General features: G+C 36.9%; 1 long non-coding RNA gene across 1 annotated transcript in view; it reads left to right on the forward strand.

The window, feature by feature from the left end:
• The window catches only part of LOC144340924 (uncharacterized), a 163,590-nt gene that overhangs the window by 110,205 nt on the left and 37,737 nt on the right, over window positions 1-15,648 (forward strand). The window lies entirely within an intron of this gene.

The following is a 15,648-nucleotide window of genomic DNA, read 5'->3' on the forward strand; positions in this document are numbered from 1 at the left end:
CTTTGAAAGCACAATATTACAGTTGTTCAGCATATAAACTTTAGGCCCAGGTTGCCCAAGTGAGTCTAGAATCTGACAATTAGTATTTCAACAGTCTCAGAAAATAGGAGTCTTTCAGACTGATTCTATATTAATGCATACGTTGGGATACTTAAGCTTATGCTAGTGAAAAGAGATATAAATGCAAGCAGACTGAAAAATAATGAAAATGATATTTATTGTTAAAGGGACTGATTTAGTCTATATTTTTGAAGTTTCCCATTGGAGTTAGAATTGGAGTTAGACATTGCCTGGCACTATGGAAAGATACCTTGAAATGAATAAAATACAAGATTCTGCAAACTAAGTTTTCTCTTTTTAAATATACTCTCAAAATTAATCACTTAAAGATTAAGAGGGCTTAATATTTCCAGAAATAAATATTTTCAAAACTAAAGGTAGATAGAAAAATCCTCTAATGAAAGTGTTTGCTATGGGTTAAAGAAAACATTCTTTTGAGTATACTTTTCACTTTTCATCGGATTGCCTTGTCATAATGTAGGCACAGTTTAAAAGTGAAAATGAAAATGCATTTAGTGACCTCTGAAGGGTGTTGGGAAAATGCACTACCATTTTGTAAATAGCTTTCAATATGAAATGTGATAGGTATTTTGGAATTTTCCAAAAAGCAATCTTGAAACTTCAAGTGAGGTTAAAAAAAATGTCTACAGTATTTCAGGGTGTCCCCCAAACTATAGGAAACTGACAGTTTCTAGACAGTTTTGCTGTCTAGAAACAAACAACAAAAAAAGGCAATGCAAATAAGGAAATTTTTCCACTAGTGGAAGTAGAGACACTTAAGGACAGAAGGGTTAGGAATGTATAAGGTTACTCAATGTTATTTACTGAATCTTAACACTAAACTTTCAGAATTTTATGTTTATTTTCAGATTCTTCTTAACCAACTTTAGTTTTTTATCAATAAATCTAAATTGTAAATGTTAAGTTCTTTGATTTTTGAAACACAACTAAATAGCCTTTAAAATTTTAAATGCAAAAGAAATTAATTTTAATTTTTATAGGCTAAACTGTGCAAGTCAGTTTTTAGTATATCGTACTAAAAATTGATCCAAATTGAGGGATCTAATGGGAAGAGCAGGAAAAGTGAGTTCCTATTCAAAGAAATGTATTCCTCAACAGCCCTTTACTATTAACAAATAATGGTGTTGCTTGTTTGTTTTTAAGGGGGGTGAAATGAACATTGACAAATTTACTTTTCTGAACTCTTTAAGTACCACAAGTGCTGCTTCTTCATGAGGCTGCTGTATAATGGTGGCAGGAGTTTATCACTGTATCAACTTACGCATAAGTATAATCTTTCCTGTTTTAATATGAGAAAAAGAAAGTCTTTTAAGGACAAGCTCAGTAATTTTTCCTTTGGTGTTAAAAATGTAGCAATTATTGGAACAAACAAAAGGATGAACAATATCTGTTGATTAAATGAGTTTCCTTTTTAAGTTATGAAATCTGTTTCTATTGAGGGACTTCTTAAAGAAATGAACAGTTTTTGAATAAAAGCAAGGCAAATTCTCTCTCCTTACATAATTAGGTCAGTGGAGACTGACTATTTGAGAGATCATATAGATTTTATATGCCAGAGTACATTGACCATTATGGGAAATTAGTTTTGAACTACTGGAAATGTAAATCTATTTTTATATTGATAAGTTCAAACTATATTTAAAACATTCTAATTGGTAATTAGACAAAAGTTATTCTTAGCATATTAATAGTTGTTTAGTATCATCAAGAAAAGATGCATTTGCTAAACATCCAATTTTACATTTCTAAATTTTTCTGTTTAATACCTATTGTTAGATTCAAAATAATTTTAATATGACTAAGTGCATATATGTGTGTGCACATGTATGTGTGTGTTTAAAAAGAAATGTGACAATAAAGCTTTGCCTAAAGTTTGTTTCATAAAAGCATCGTTTTTTTCTTTTCTACTTCTCTCTCTGAGGTGTTAATACTTCTGTATTATTTTTAGGAATCAATATTTTTTAGATTAACTTCCTGGTTTATAATTTCTTGACTTCATTAATTTCCAAAACTTTTCTCTGCTTTACCAATGTGGTCCAGGCACTCACAAGCATGATTACTCCTCAGGTCCATCAAAATTTAATGTGGATTTCTGGACATGGCCTTAAAGTTTCAAATCCCTTTCTTTGACCACAGCCTTTTAACTGCCTGCTCAGTTAGCCTCTTATTTCTATTGAACATATGTTTTGTCCTATGTTCAACTCTTGTCTTTTTTTGATTATCCTAATATAGAGTCTCCCTCTGGCTTCATATATCTCCTAAATCACATCCCCATCATTTTACTTCTGCACTAACCAATACCTTAAAATTCCACAAATGGTCTTCTTTTGGTTATAAGGTCCATCGTTTGCTATTACCTTAGTCAAGTTAGTTAATTTCCCAGTCTTGCTTGGTGGGAATTATAAAAGACCTCTCTTTTAGGCTTAGTGTGAAGAGTAAATGAAGCCACACACATTAACAGTGTAGAACCGTCCCTGGCACATGCTGCTCACTACATGTAGATATTGTTTTATTCCATGACAACGTGACAAGTCACAAATTTGGATAAATTCTATTACTCAGTTTGTTTTTGGTTTTGAATCACCTAAGTATTGTTGAAATGTGATCTTGTATTTTAGCTATACCTTAAGTTCTTGTTAAAATATTATATATTATTTTATTATTATGTATTTTTATTTAGGATACTACAAATCATAATATTTACCATCTAAAATTGGAGTACATTTAAGGAGAAAAAGAGGTGCAATTAATATTTACACTGGCTCTGTCTTGGCATGCTGTCATCCTATTATTATTTAATTAAAACTAGTTTTAAAATGTGCTCTAAAATCTTTTCTTATGTAACTCCTTGTTAGCCATACTTTTTCCTTTAGAATTAAAGAGGGTGTGGGAAATAAGGCTGTTTAGGATGGTTGAGCAAGTATTTGCAGCAGAACTCAAAAGAGAGTTCACAATGATTATGTAAGTAGTGAAACTGTCAAGGACAATTTGTTAGTGATAACACTTATGCTGTCCTGCTGGAAGTTCCTATTTAACATGATCTTCATAGAGCTTCAGTCTATAAGACATGTTATTTATCTACCTACATTACCTCCATGATGTTTAGGTGATAAATGCCATCACTGGTTTCAGAGTGTGGCTTCACTCACTCGCCAATCACGATACTGACCCCCATTTTGCCTGCCTCCTCGGTTATATCTTAACATCCCTCTGACTTTCATCTTTAATCCTCCCACTTCTCGGACCATTGTTTCTTGACTTGTTTGTTTCTTTTATCTTAAACAGATATTCAAATTGGCATTCCATAGTTTTCCTACCATCTAGTGCCATACTTTGGAAGAGTAGTTCACTGTCTTTAGTACTTCATCAGGCTCTCACTCCCCAATATTTACAAACTGACTTCAGATATCACTATATTAGTCTAGTTCAAATTCCTCAGTTCCATCCTACTCAGCATTTACTGAACACTTTTCATGGTTGGCGATGTTGATTATTTGCTGCCTGTGAAAGGGTCTCCTCACCTCATCCGTGGCTTACGTGAATTTGAATGTACTTTTCTACTCTTAGGTTTTTCTCCTTTTTTCTGATTTTTAATGTTTTTCATTCCTGGACATTCAGAGCTTGTCATTCTCTTCTATATGATTTCTTTTAGTGAGCACAACCACTTCAGTTTTTTCTTTATTATTATACTTTAAGTTTTAGGGTACATGTGCATAACGTGCAGGTTTGTTATATGTATACTTGTGCCATGTTGGTGTGCTGCACCCATCAACTCATCAGCACCCATCAACTCGTCATTTACATCAGGTATAACTCCCAGTGCAATCCCTCCCCCCTCCCCCCTCCCCATGATAGGCCCCGGTGTGTGATGTTCCCCTTCCCAAGTCCAGTTAGAATGGCAATCATTAAAAAGTCAGGAAACAACAGGTGCTGGAGAGGATGTGGAGAAATAGGAACACTTTTACACTGTTGGTGGGATTGTAAACTAGTTCAACCATTATGGAAAACAGTATGGTGATTCCTCAAGGATCTAGAGCTAGATGTACCATATGACCCAGCCATCCCATTACTGGGTATATACCCAAAGGATTATAAATCATGCTGCTATAAAGACACATGCACACGTATGTTTATTGCGGCACTATTCACAATAGCAAAGACTTGGAATCAACCCAAATGTCCATCAGTGGCAGACTGGATTAAGAAAATGTGGCACATACACACTTCAGTTTTAACTATTATCTGCATTCAAATGAATCCAGTGCTGTGTTTCTTGTCCCAGTCTCTCCACTAAGCTTCAAACTACTGAAAACCACTACGTGGATATTCTGGTACCTGCTATTTGGCCCATTCAAGTTGTCTCTTCTAAATTCCATCCTCTATCTGGGTTTTGTGTTCACATTAATGACATCACTATTTACTTAGTCATTTAGACTCTCAGCTTCAGTCATTGTTAATTCTTCATTACTCCTTACATTTCTTATTGTTTTGATTACCAAATTATCCATTTGTTAACTTACTATCTATGCCACAAATATTTACTAAATGTCTTCTTTTTGATGGGTGCTCTTCTGGGTACTGGCAGTATAATAACATAACAAAAAGTTCCTAGACTCATGCAGCACTCATTCTAGAAGGAAATAGACAGACAATAAACTAATACATTACATATATAAATAAATATATATATGAAGCTAATTTTGGATAATTAAAGTTACTATGAAGAAATTAAGATGGGTAAATATGTTTGAGAGTTACCGCCATGATAATTTTGTTAATCAGAAAACATTTCATTAAGTAAATGACTTCATATCAAAGATCCAAAGGGTTCCAAAAAGGCAGGCATATGAAGATCAGAGGCAAGATTATTCCAGAGAGAGAATACAACGTGAAAAGCCCCTAAGGTGGAAACAGATTTATTGTTTTGTTGGGGTAAAAGGAAAGTGAGTGTGACAAAAGCCTAGCAAGCAGGGGATATGGTACTAAAAGGATTTGAGTTGTGGACTTGGCTGAATTCATGTAAAATCTTTTAGTCCTTATTTAGAAGAGTTCTAGATAAAGAGGTAACCTGACCTCCTTTATGTTTCTGAAAGATAACTGGCTTCTGATGTAAAGATTGGACTACAAGCTAACAAAGAAGCTAAGATGCTTTTGAAGCGGCCTAGTTGATAGTTGATGGTGGTTAGACTTAGAGTGGTCACAGTGAAGGTGACTTTTGAGTATGTTTTGGAGCTGGCATTGACATGCTTTAGTGATAGGTGATGAAGAATGACTTGTGTAATGGGATCAGCAATGGTGACTTACTGAAACGAGGAAAACTAGGAAAGCAAAGGGTATGGGTATTAATAAAGAGTTCACTTTATAGAGAATTATTAGAAATGAAAATGGCAATGCTAAGTAAATAGTTGACTCTTTGAATCAGGGGGCTCAGTTGAATGTTCTAGGCATAGGGAAGATGGAAGTGTCAAATCAAGAAAACCAAGAGGATAGTGTTTCATGTAAGTCCAATGCTGTTAATAAATCTAGTGAAGTGGATGGGAGCAGATCTCTGATCATTGTATTGGGGAGCATAGACATGATATACTTTCCTGCTTCAGAAGGCTGGTAAAGAAAGACTATAGGTATAAAACAGAGACTACAAATTTTTCTACAAAAAAATGGCTCTGCATTAAATTTCTGCTTATCGTTTCCTGTTTCCATTGCATTACCTGTTTCTCCATAACCATTTCCTCTGCCCTAATTCATGCCCTATTATTTATCATCTGAGTCTTTTAAATAAGCTCTGGACTACTTTTTTGCTTATGAAAATTATGTCCTTCCTCTGCAGAATGGCTCTCCATTGTCTGGAATCATTTTCTTAAAAGTGTAGTTTCTGGCAGACTATCAATTATCCAACATGGATTTGACTATTTTCTATGAATATGAAAAGATGAAACCTTTGGTTCACATATATTTCATACTTTTAAAATTTGAGATTAACTATTTCCACAGAAATTCTATTACATCCATAATTATTATTAAGTTTTTTTTTTTTTTTTTAAATTTATTTATTATTATTATACTTTAAGTTGTAGGGTACATGTGCATAACGTGCAGTTTTGTTACATATGTATACTTGTGCCATGTTGCTGTGCTGCACCCATCAACTCGTCATTTACATGAGGTATAACTCCCAATGCAATCCCTCCCCCCTCCCCCCTCCCCATGATAGGCCCCGGTGTGTGATGTTCCCCTTCCTGAGTCCGAGTGATCTCATTGTTCAGTTCCCACCTATGAGTGAGAACATGCGGTGTTTGGTTTTCTGTTCTTGTGATAGTTTGCTAAGAATGATGGATTCCAGCTGCATCCAAGTCCCTACAAAGGACTCAAACTCATCCTTTTTTATGGCTGCATAGTATTCCATGGTGTATATGTGCCACATTTTCTTAATCCAATCTGTCACTGATGGACATTTGGGTTGATTCCAAGTCTTTGCTATTGTGAATAGTGCTGCAATAAACATACGTGTGCATGTGTCTTTATAGCAGCATAATTTATAATCCTTTGGGTATATACCCAGTAATGGGATGGCTGGGTCATATGGTACATCTAGTTCTAGATCCTTGAGGAATCGCCATACTGTTTTCCATAATGGTTGAACTAGCTTACAATCCCACCAACAGTGTAAAAGTGTTCCTATTTCTCCACATCCTCTCCAGCACCTGTTGTTTCCTGACTTTTTAATGATTGCCATTCTAACTGGTGTGAGATGGTATCTCATTGTGGTTTTGATTTGCATTTCTCTGATGGCCAGTGATGATGAGCATTTTTTCATGTGTCTGTTGGCTGTATGAATGTCTTCTTTTGAGAAATGTCTGTTCATGTCCTTTGCCCACTTTTTGATGGGGTTGTTTGTTTTTTTCTTGTAAATTTGTTTGAGTTCTTTGTAGGTTCTGGATATTAGCCCTTTGTCAGATGAGTAGATTGCAAAAATTTTCTCCCATTCTGTAGGTTGCCTGTTCACTCTGATGGTAGTGTCTTTTGCTGTGCAGAAGCTCTTTAGTTTAATGAGATCCCATTTGTCAATTTTGGCTTTTGCTGCCGTTGCTTTTGGTGTTTTAGACATGAAATCTTTGCCCATGCCTATGTCCTGAATGGTACTACCTAGGTTTTCCTCTAGGATTTTTATGGTATTAGGTCTAACATTTAAGTCTCTAATCCATCTTGAATTAATTTTCGTATAAGGAGTAAGGAAAGGATCCAGTTTCAGCTTTCTACTTATGGCTAGCCAATTTTCCCAGCACCATTTATTAAATAGGGAATCCTTTCCCCATTTCTTGTTTCTCTCAGGTTTGTCAAAGATCAAATGGCTGTAGATGTGTGGTATTATTTCTGAGGACTCTGTTCTGTTCCATTGGTCTATATCTCTGTTTTGGTACCAGTACCATGCTGTTTTGGTTACTGTAGCCTTGTAGTATAGTTTGAAGTCAGGTAGCGTGATGCCTCCAGCTTTGTTCTTTTGACTTAGGATTGTCTTGGAGATGCGGGCTCTTTTTTGGTTCCATATGAACTTTAAAGCAGTTTTTTCCAATTCTGTGAAGAAACTCATTGGTAGCTTGATGGGGATGGCATTGAATCTATAAATTACCTTGGGCAGTATGGCCATTTTCACGATATTGATTCTTCCTATCCATGAGCATGGTATGTTCTTCCATTTGTTTGTGTCCTCTTTGATTTCACTGAGCAGTGGTTTGTAGTTCTCCTTGAAGAGGTCCTTTACATCCCTTGTAAGTTGGATTCCTAGGTATTTGATTCTCTTTGAAGCAATTGTGAATGGAAGTTCATTCCTGATTTGGCTCTCTGTTTGTCTGTTACTGGTGTATAAGAATGCTTGTGATTTTTGCACATTAATTTTGTATCCTGAGACTTTGCTGAAGTTGCTTATCAGCTTAAGGAGATTTTGGGCTGAGACAATGGGGTTTTCTAAATATACAATCATGTCATCTGCAAACAGGGACAGTTTGACTTCTTCTTTTCCTAACTGAATACCCTTGATTTCTTTCTCTTGCCTGATTGCCCTAGCCAGAACTTCCAACACTATGTTGAATAGGAGTGGTGAGAGAGGGCATCCCTGTCTTGTGCCAGTTTTCAAAGGGAATTTTTCCAGTTTTTGCCCATTCAGTATGATATTGGCTGTGGGTTTGTCATAAATAGCTCTTATTATTTTGAGGTACGTTCCATCAATACCGAATTTATTGAGCGTTTTTAGCATGAAGGGCTGTTGAATTTTGTCAAAAGCCTTTTCTGCATCTATTGAGATAATCATGTGGTTCTTGTCTTTGGTTCTGTTTATATGCTGGATTATGTTTATTGATTTGCGAATGTTGAACCAGCCTTGCATCCCAGGGATGAAGCCCACTTGATCATGGTGGATAAGCTTTTTGATGTGTTGCTGAATCCGGTTTGCCAGTATTTTATTGAGGATTTTTGCATCGATGTTCATCAGAGATATTGGTCTAAAATTCTCTTTTTTTGTTGTGTCCTTGCCAGGCTTTGGTATCAGGATGATATTGGCCTCATAAAATGAGTTAGGGAGGATTCCCTCTTTTTCTATTGATTGGAATAGTTTCAGAAGGAATGGTACCAACTCCTCCTTGTACGTCTGGTAGAATTCAGCTGTGAATCCATCTGGTCCTGGACTTTTTTTGGTTGGTAGGCTATTAATTGTTGCCTCAATTTCAGAGCCTGCTATTGGTCTATTCAGGGATTCAACTTCTTCCTGGTTTAGTCTTGGAAGAGTGTAAGTGTCCAGGAAATTATCCATTTCTTCTAGATTTTCCAGTTTATTTGCGTAGAGGTATTTATAGTATTCTCTGATGGTAGTTTGTATTTCTGTGGGGTCGGTGGTGATATCCCCTTTATCATTTTTAATTGCGTCGATTTGATTCTTCTCTCTTTTCTTCTTTATTAGTCTGGCTAGTGGTCTGTCAATTTTGTTGATCTTTTCAAAAAACCAACTCCTGGATTCATTGATTTTTTGGAGGGTTTTTTGTGTCTCTATCTCCTTCAGTTCTGCTCTGATCTTAGTTATTTCTTGCCTTCTGCTAGCTTTCGAATGTGTTTGCTCTTGCTTCTCTAGTTCTTTTAATTGCGATGTTAGAGTGTCAATTTTGCATCTTTCCTGCTTTCTCTTGTGGGCATTTAGTGCTATAAATTTCCCTCTACACACTGCTTTAAATGTGTCCCAGAGATTCTGGTATGTTGTATCTTTGTTCTCATTGGTTTCAAAGAACATCTTTATTTCTGCCTTCATTTCGTTATGTACCCAGTAGTCATTCAGGAGCAGGTTGTTCAGTTTCCATGTAGTTGAGCGGTTTTGAGTGAGTTTCTTAGTCCTGAGTTCTAGTTTGATTGCACTGTGGTCTGAGAGACAGTTTGTTATAATTTCTGTTCTTGTACATTTGCTGAGGAGTGCTTTACTTCCAATTACGTGGTCAATTTTGGAGTAAGTATGATGTGGTGCTGAGAAGAATGTATATTCTGTTGATTTGGGGTGGAGAGTTCTATAGATGTCTATTAGGTCTGCTTGCTGCAGAGATGAGTTCAATTCCTGGATATCCTTGTTAACTTTCTGTCTCGTTGATCTGTCTAATGTTGACAGTGGAGTGTTGAAGTCTCCCATTATTATTGTATGGGAGTCTAAGTCTCTTTGTAAGTCTCTAAGGACTTGCTTTATGAATCTGGGTGCTCCTGTATTGGGTGCATATATATTTAGGATAGTTAGCTCTTCCTGTTGAATTGATCCCTTTACCATTATGTAATGGCCTTCTTTGTCTCTTTTGATCTTTGATGGTTTAAAGTCTGTTTTATCAGAGACTAGTATTGCAACCCCTGCTTTTTTTTGTTCTCCATTTGCTTGGTAAATCTTCCTCCATCCCTTTATTTTGAGCCTATGTATGTCTCTGCATGTGAGATGGGTCTCCTGAATACAGCAGACTGATGGGTCTTGACTCTTTATCCAGTTTGCCAGTCTGTGTCTTTTAATTGGAGCATTTAGTCCATTTACATTTAAGGTTAATATTGTTATGTGTGAACTTGATCCTGCCATTATGACATTAACTGGTTATTTTGCTCATTAGTTGATGCAGTTTCTTCCTAGCCTCAATGGTCTTTACATTTTGGCATGTTTTTGCAATGGCTGGTACCGGTTGTTCCTTTCCATGTTTAGTGCTTCCTTCAGGGTCTCTTGTAAGGCAGGCCTAGTGGTGACAAAATCTCTAAGCATTTGCTTATCTGTAAAGGATTTTATTTCTCCTTCACTTATGAAACTTAGTTTGGCTGGATATGAAATTCTGGGTTTAAAATTCTTTTCTTTAAGAATGTTGAATATTGGCCCCCACTCTCTTCTGGCTTGTAGAGTTTCTGCTGAGAGATCTGCTGTTAGTCTGATGGGCTTCCCTTTGTGGGTAACCCGACCTTTCTCTCTGGCTGCCCTTAAGATTTTTTCCTTCATTTCAACTTTGGTGAATCTGGCAATTATGTGTCTTGGAGTTGCTCTTCTCGAGGAGTATCTTTGTGGCGTTCTCTGTATTTCCTGGATTTGAATGTTGGCCTGCCCTACTAGGTTGGGGAAGTTCTCCTGGATGATATCCTGAAGAGTGTTTTCCAACTTGGTTCCATTTTCCCCCTCACTTTCAGGCACCCCAATCAGACGTAGATTTGGTCTTTTTACATAATCCCATACTTCTTGCAGGCTTTGTTCATTTCTTTTTCTTCTTTTTTCTTTTGGTTTCTCTTCTCGCTTCATTTCATTCATTTGATCCTCAATCGCTGATACTCTTTCTTCCAGTTGATCGAGTCGGTTACTGAAGCTTGTGCATTTGTCACGTATTTCTCGTGTCATGGTTTTCATCTCTTTCATTTCGTTTAGGACCTTCTCTGCATTAATTACTCTAGCCATCAATTCTTCCACTTTTTTTTCAAGATTTTTAGTTTCTTTGCGCTGGGTACGTAATTCCTCCTTTAGCTCTGAGAAATTTGATGGACTGAAGCCTTCTTCTCTCATCTCGTCAAAGTCATTCTCCGTCCAGCTTTGATCCGTTGCTGGCGATGAGCTGCGCTCCTTTGCCGGGGGAGATGCGCTCTTATTTTTGGAATTTCCAGCTTTTCTGCCCTGCTTTTTCCCCATCTTTGTGGTTTTATCTGCCTCTGGTCTTTGATGATGGTGATGTACTGATGGGGTTTTGGTGTAGGTGTCCTTCCTGTTTGATAGTTTTCCTTCTAACAGTCAGGACCCTCAGCTGTAGGTCTGTTGGAGATTGCTTGAGGTCCACTCCAGACCCTGTTTGCCTGGGTATCAGCAGCAGAGGCTGCAGAAGATAGAATATTTCTGAACAGCGAGTGTACCTGTCTGATTCTTGCTTTGGAAGCTTCCTCTCAGGGGTGTACTCCTCCCTGTGAGGTGTGGGGTGTCAGACTGCCCCTAGTGGGGGATGTCTCCCAGTTAGGCTACTCAGGGGTCAGGGACCCACTTGAGCAGGGAGTCTGTCCCTTCTCAGATCTCAACCTCCGTGTTGGGAGATCCACTGCTCTCTTCAAAGCTGTCAGACAGAGTCGTTTGCGTCTGTGCAGAGGTGTCTGTGTGTCTTAGTTTACTGTGCCCTGTCCCCAGAGGTGGAGTCTACAGAGACAGGCAGGTTTCCTTGAGCTGCTGTGAGCTCCACCCAGTTCGAGCTTCCCAGCAGCTTTGTTTACCTACTTAAGCCTCAGCAATGGCGGGCGCCCCTCCCCCAGCCTCGCTGCTGCCTTGCCGGTAGATCACAGACTGCTGTGCTAGCAATGAGGGAGGCTCCGTGGGTGTGGGACCCTCCCGGCCAGGTGTGGGATATGATCTCCTGGTGTGCCTGTTTCCTAAAGCGCAGTATTGGGGTGGGAGTTACCCGATTTTCCAGGTGTTGTGTGTCTCAGTTCCCCTGGCTGGGAAAAGGGACTCCCTTCCCCCTTGCGCTTCCCAGGTGAGGCAATGCCTCGCCCTGCTTCAGCTCTCGCTGGTCGGGCTGCAGCAGCTGACCAGATCGTCCGGCACTCCCCAGTGAGATGAACCCAGTACCTCAGTTGAAAATGCAGAAATCACCGGTCTTCTGTGTCGCTCCCGCTGGGAGTTGGAGACTGGAGCTGCTCCTATTCGGCCATCTTGCTCCCGAAACTTAAGTTTTTAATAATGGACTACAAGTACTGTGTGAGACAGTTGGTCTAGGCTAACATTCATTTAACAGGGACTAATTTGTCTTGACTAAGATATTTTCATATAAATTGAACTTTATTAATTAAATTTGCTAAATTTACATTTTTATCGTAACTGGGATATTGCTTTATTGTATCCCCAATTCACAGAAAAGGATCAATAGCTTAAAAGTCACTCCCTGAAGCATGAAGATAGTGATAAAATATGATCATAACTACTACAAAGCATAAAGCAACAAATATAAGCAGTGATTAGGTCTGTGGTAGAATGTAGAATGTGAATTTGTTTGTTCTCAGAACAAAATCTCTGAGCATGTAATGATTTCATAAAGGCAGCAGCAAAAGAAAATTGTAAATGGAAATTTCAAAGAAGGGTGTTTTAAATTAGATTTATTAAACCGGTGATCGTTTATACTGAGCTGCAACGCCTAAACTGTTATGAACATTTGGCAAATAGTTAAAAGGAGGCTTCACAGTTTATGTGCCAATTTAAAACAAAGTGTAATGACCTCTGTGGTAATTGAGTTTTACCTGAACATGATAAAAATTATCATTTTCTGTATGAAATTAACTGATTTTGTTCAAATATGTGAGAAGAAAGCAAAACTCAGCAGTCAGTTATACCACTTCAAATTTTAATTTTATAATAAAAAGCCATCCTTTTTTTTTTTTTTTTTTGTGACAGAATCTCGCTCTGCTGCCCAGGTTAGAGTGCAGTGGTGTGACCTTGGCTTACTATAGCCTCCACCTCCTAGGTTCAAGCAATTCTCCTGCCTCAGCCTCCTGAGTAGCTGGGACTACAGATGTGTGCCACCATGCCTGGTTATTTTTTGTATTTTTAGTAGAGATGGGTTTTATCATGTTGGCCATGATGATCTCGATCTCTTGACCTCGTTATCCACCCTCCTCGGCCTCCCAGTGTGCTGGGATTACAGACGTGAGCCACCACTGCTGGTCAGTCATACAATTTTTTAAAAGCTTCATAGCCAGTGAATGATTATAAGGGAAAACAGAACAAAATACAATACAGTTATAAACTGACATGATATGTCTTGCATATCAGAAGTACACACTCTAGAGGCATTGTCACCATCCAATATGCCTTCATTTATGTAGCTTATCTGTGGAGAAAACATTGATGTGTAAAGTGTAAGCCAACTTGCCTTATGTATGGTATGTATACAAGACAGAAATTCTTACCATATATTTTTTTATTACTGAAACACGATGATACATGAGAAGAGGTTTCTATTTAATTAAGGACTATTTTATGAACCGAATGGAGGTGACTATTAGACAATGCCAATATGTGCACTTTTTTATTCTCCACATATTTATGACTCAAAAATATGCTGGCTGATCTTAATCCACTGTTGAATGAAACAGAGAAAATTGTAAAGAAGACCAAATTATGGTCATGTTTTCCGCATTCTTTTAGTGTGCTCCCTGAAAAAAAAAAATGGATATTGAGTCCTGAATTTGCTTTTCTATCCTGCAGTACTGAGAACGTAAAAGGTATAATGATTTTGAAATGCAATTAGGAAACAAACAAACAAACAAACAGACAAAAATCACTTATTCATGACAATGAAAATGCTTAGAAAGACCATTTTTGAAATTTCATCTATCTTACCAATTTATCTCAATGAGAAATTTAGTCAATTTCCTCTTTCTGGGGTAGCCAGAATCTATCACTTGATGGACAAACATATGGCAAATTTTAAAATTCACAATAAATATAAAGGTTTCTTAAACTGTGATGCAAATGGTTAGCTTACTCAGAGTTTAGTTCCCTCACAACATGTATTTTCTTCACTTGATGAAAGAAAGCTACACATTTAAAAATATATGTTAAATTACATATACCTAACTAAATGCAACTGAAGAATTATTTGGGTGTTTATTTTCCATTCTCTAAATTAAATCATTCAACCCTGAAGATTTTATTGTGATATTTTTCAACTGAGAATCTAATGTAACACTGAAAATAGTCCTTGTTCAGAAATAATCCATAAATTCTATCCAAATATCAGGTAACTTCTTGACAAAACCACCAAAAACTAGCTGCTATTTCCAGTAAATGCCATTTATTTAACAGAATGAAAGACTATGGAGATATTCATTTTCAGAAATATAGATAATTATTAGGTTGAACTACATGAAGTCAATGATGTTGAACTGTTTTGGACTGATAAAGAAAATAGAAATTTCCTCTGGCTCCACTTAATAGAAGATACAAAATCCTTTCCACTTGAAAACATCTAGAAACTTTGGCTAACATACAATAAATCCTTTTAAATACATATTTTAATTAATGAGAGTAAGGAAAATGCCAAGAAGTCATAAAGAGAAAGCTGTGATATGCATGAAAAGTGGGCACTGAAGCTGTGCGTTGCATGGAGGTGTTTTTGTTGATGTACATCAACAGGATGCTTGATTTTGCACATTCCCACAAAGACATAGCACTAGGGTTTGTCTAGGTAGAGAGTTAGATGACACTGCACAAAGTTAGAATGCTTGAACATCCTTACCTATTCCTTGGCTCTCAGGAAAACAACAAAAACTTGTATGTGTCTGTAACCAAATTCTTGCCTTCATAAAATGTTGAAGTTTTAATTTATATTGCCATACAGGTCAAGAACATATAAGGCCAACAAATTGATTATCTGTTATTAGTGCCCTATCACTGAAAGAAGCAAATGCAAATGCTTTCTAAAAACAAGGCACTCACAATCCAGGCTGCATGGGGTTCTTACAGAAAAACTCTCCTGAAGATTAACTCACAACTGCAAATACAATATTATATGCATATATTAAAAGCAAATTATAATAAATAAGAATCAGCAGAGACAACAAACAGCACAATTAAAGAATTATCAGATAATGAAATTATAAAATATATGTATAAATGTCTTAAAAATATGAGATTGAAAACGCAGCTAAGAAACAAGATGCTCTGAAAAATCTGAACAAAAAATAAACTAACAAGAACTTATAGCAGTGACAAATGTAAGGATGGAAACATTAATAGAAGTGTTAAATAGAAAATTAAATATATCTATTGAAAAGGAGCAAACTGGAAACAGGAGCTGAATAAATTACTCAGAATGAAGCACAGAGAATTAAAGCGTAAAATATAATGAAAGCAGTCTTAGGAGAAATGGAAGAATGGATGAGTTAGATCAATGTATTTCTAATTGAAAATAAAGAGTGAATACAGAGAGTAGGGAAGAGACAACATGGAAAACATAATTCCTGCAAATTTTCTGGAGTGAAGAAAATCTTGATTTTTTATGTTCACGAATCATGGCACACCCCAAACAGAATGAATAAAAAGAACTCTGC

This window comes from Macaca mulatta, chromosome 5 (assembly GCF_049350105.2).
Source record: "Macaca mulatta isolate MMU2019108-1 chromosome 5, T2T-MMU8v2.0, whole genome shotgun sequence".
Classification (NCBI taxonomy): Eukaryota; Metazoa; Chordata; class Mammalia; order Primates; family Cercopithecidae; genus Macaca; species Macaca mulatta.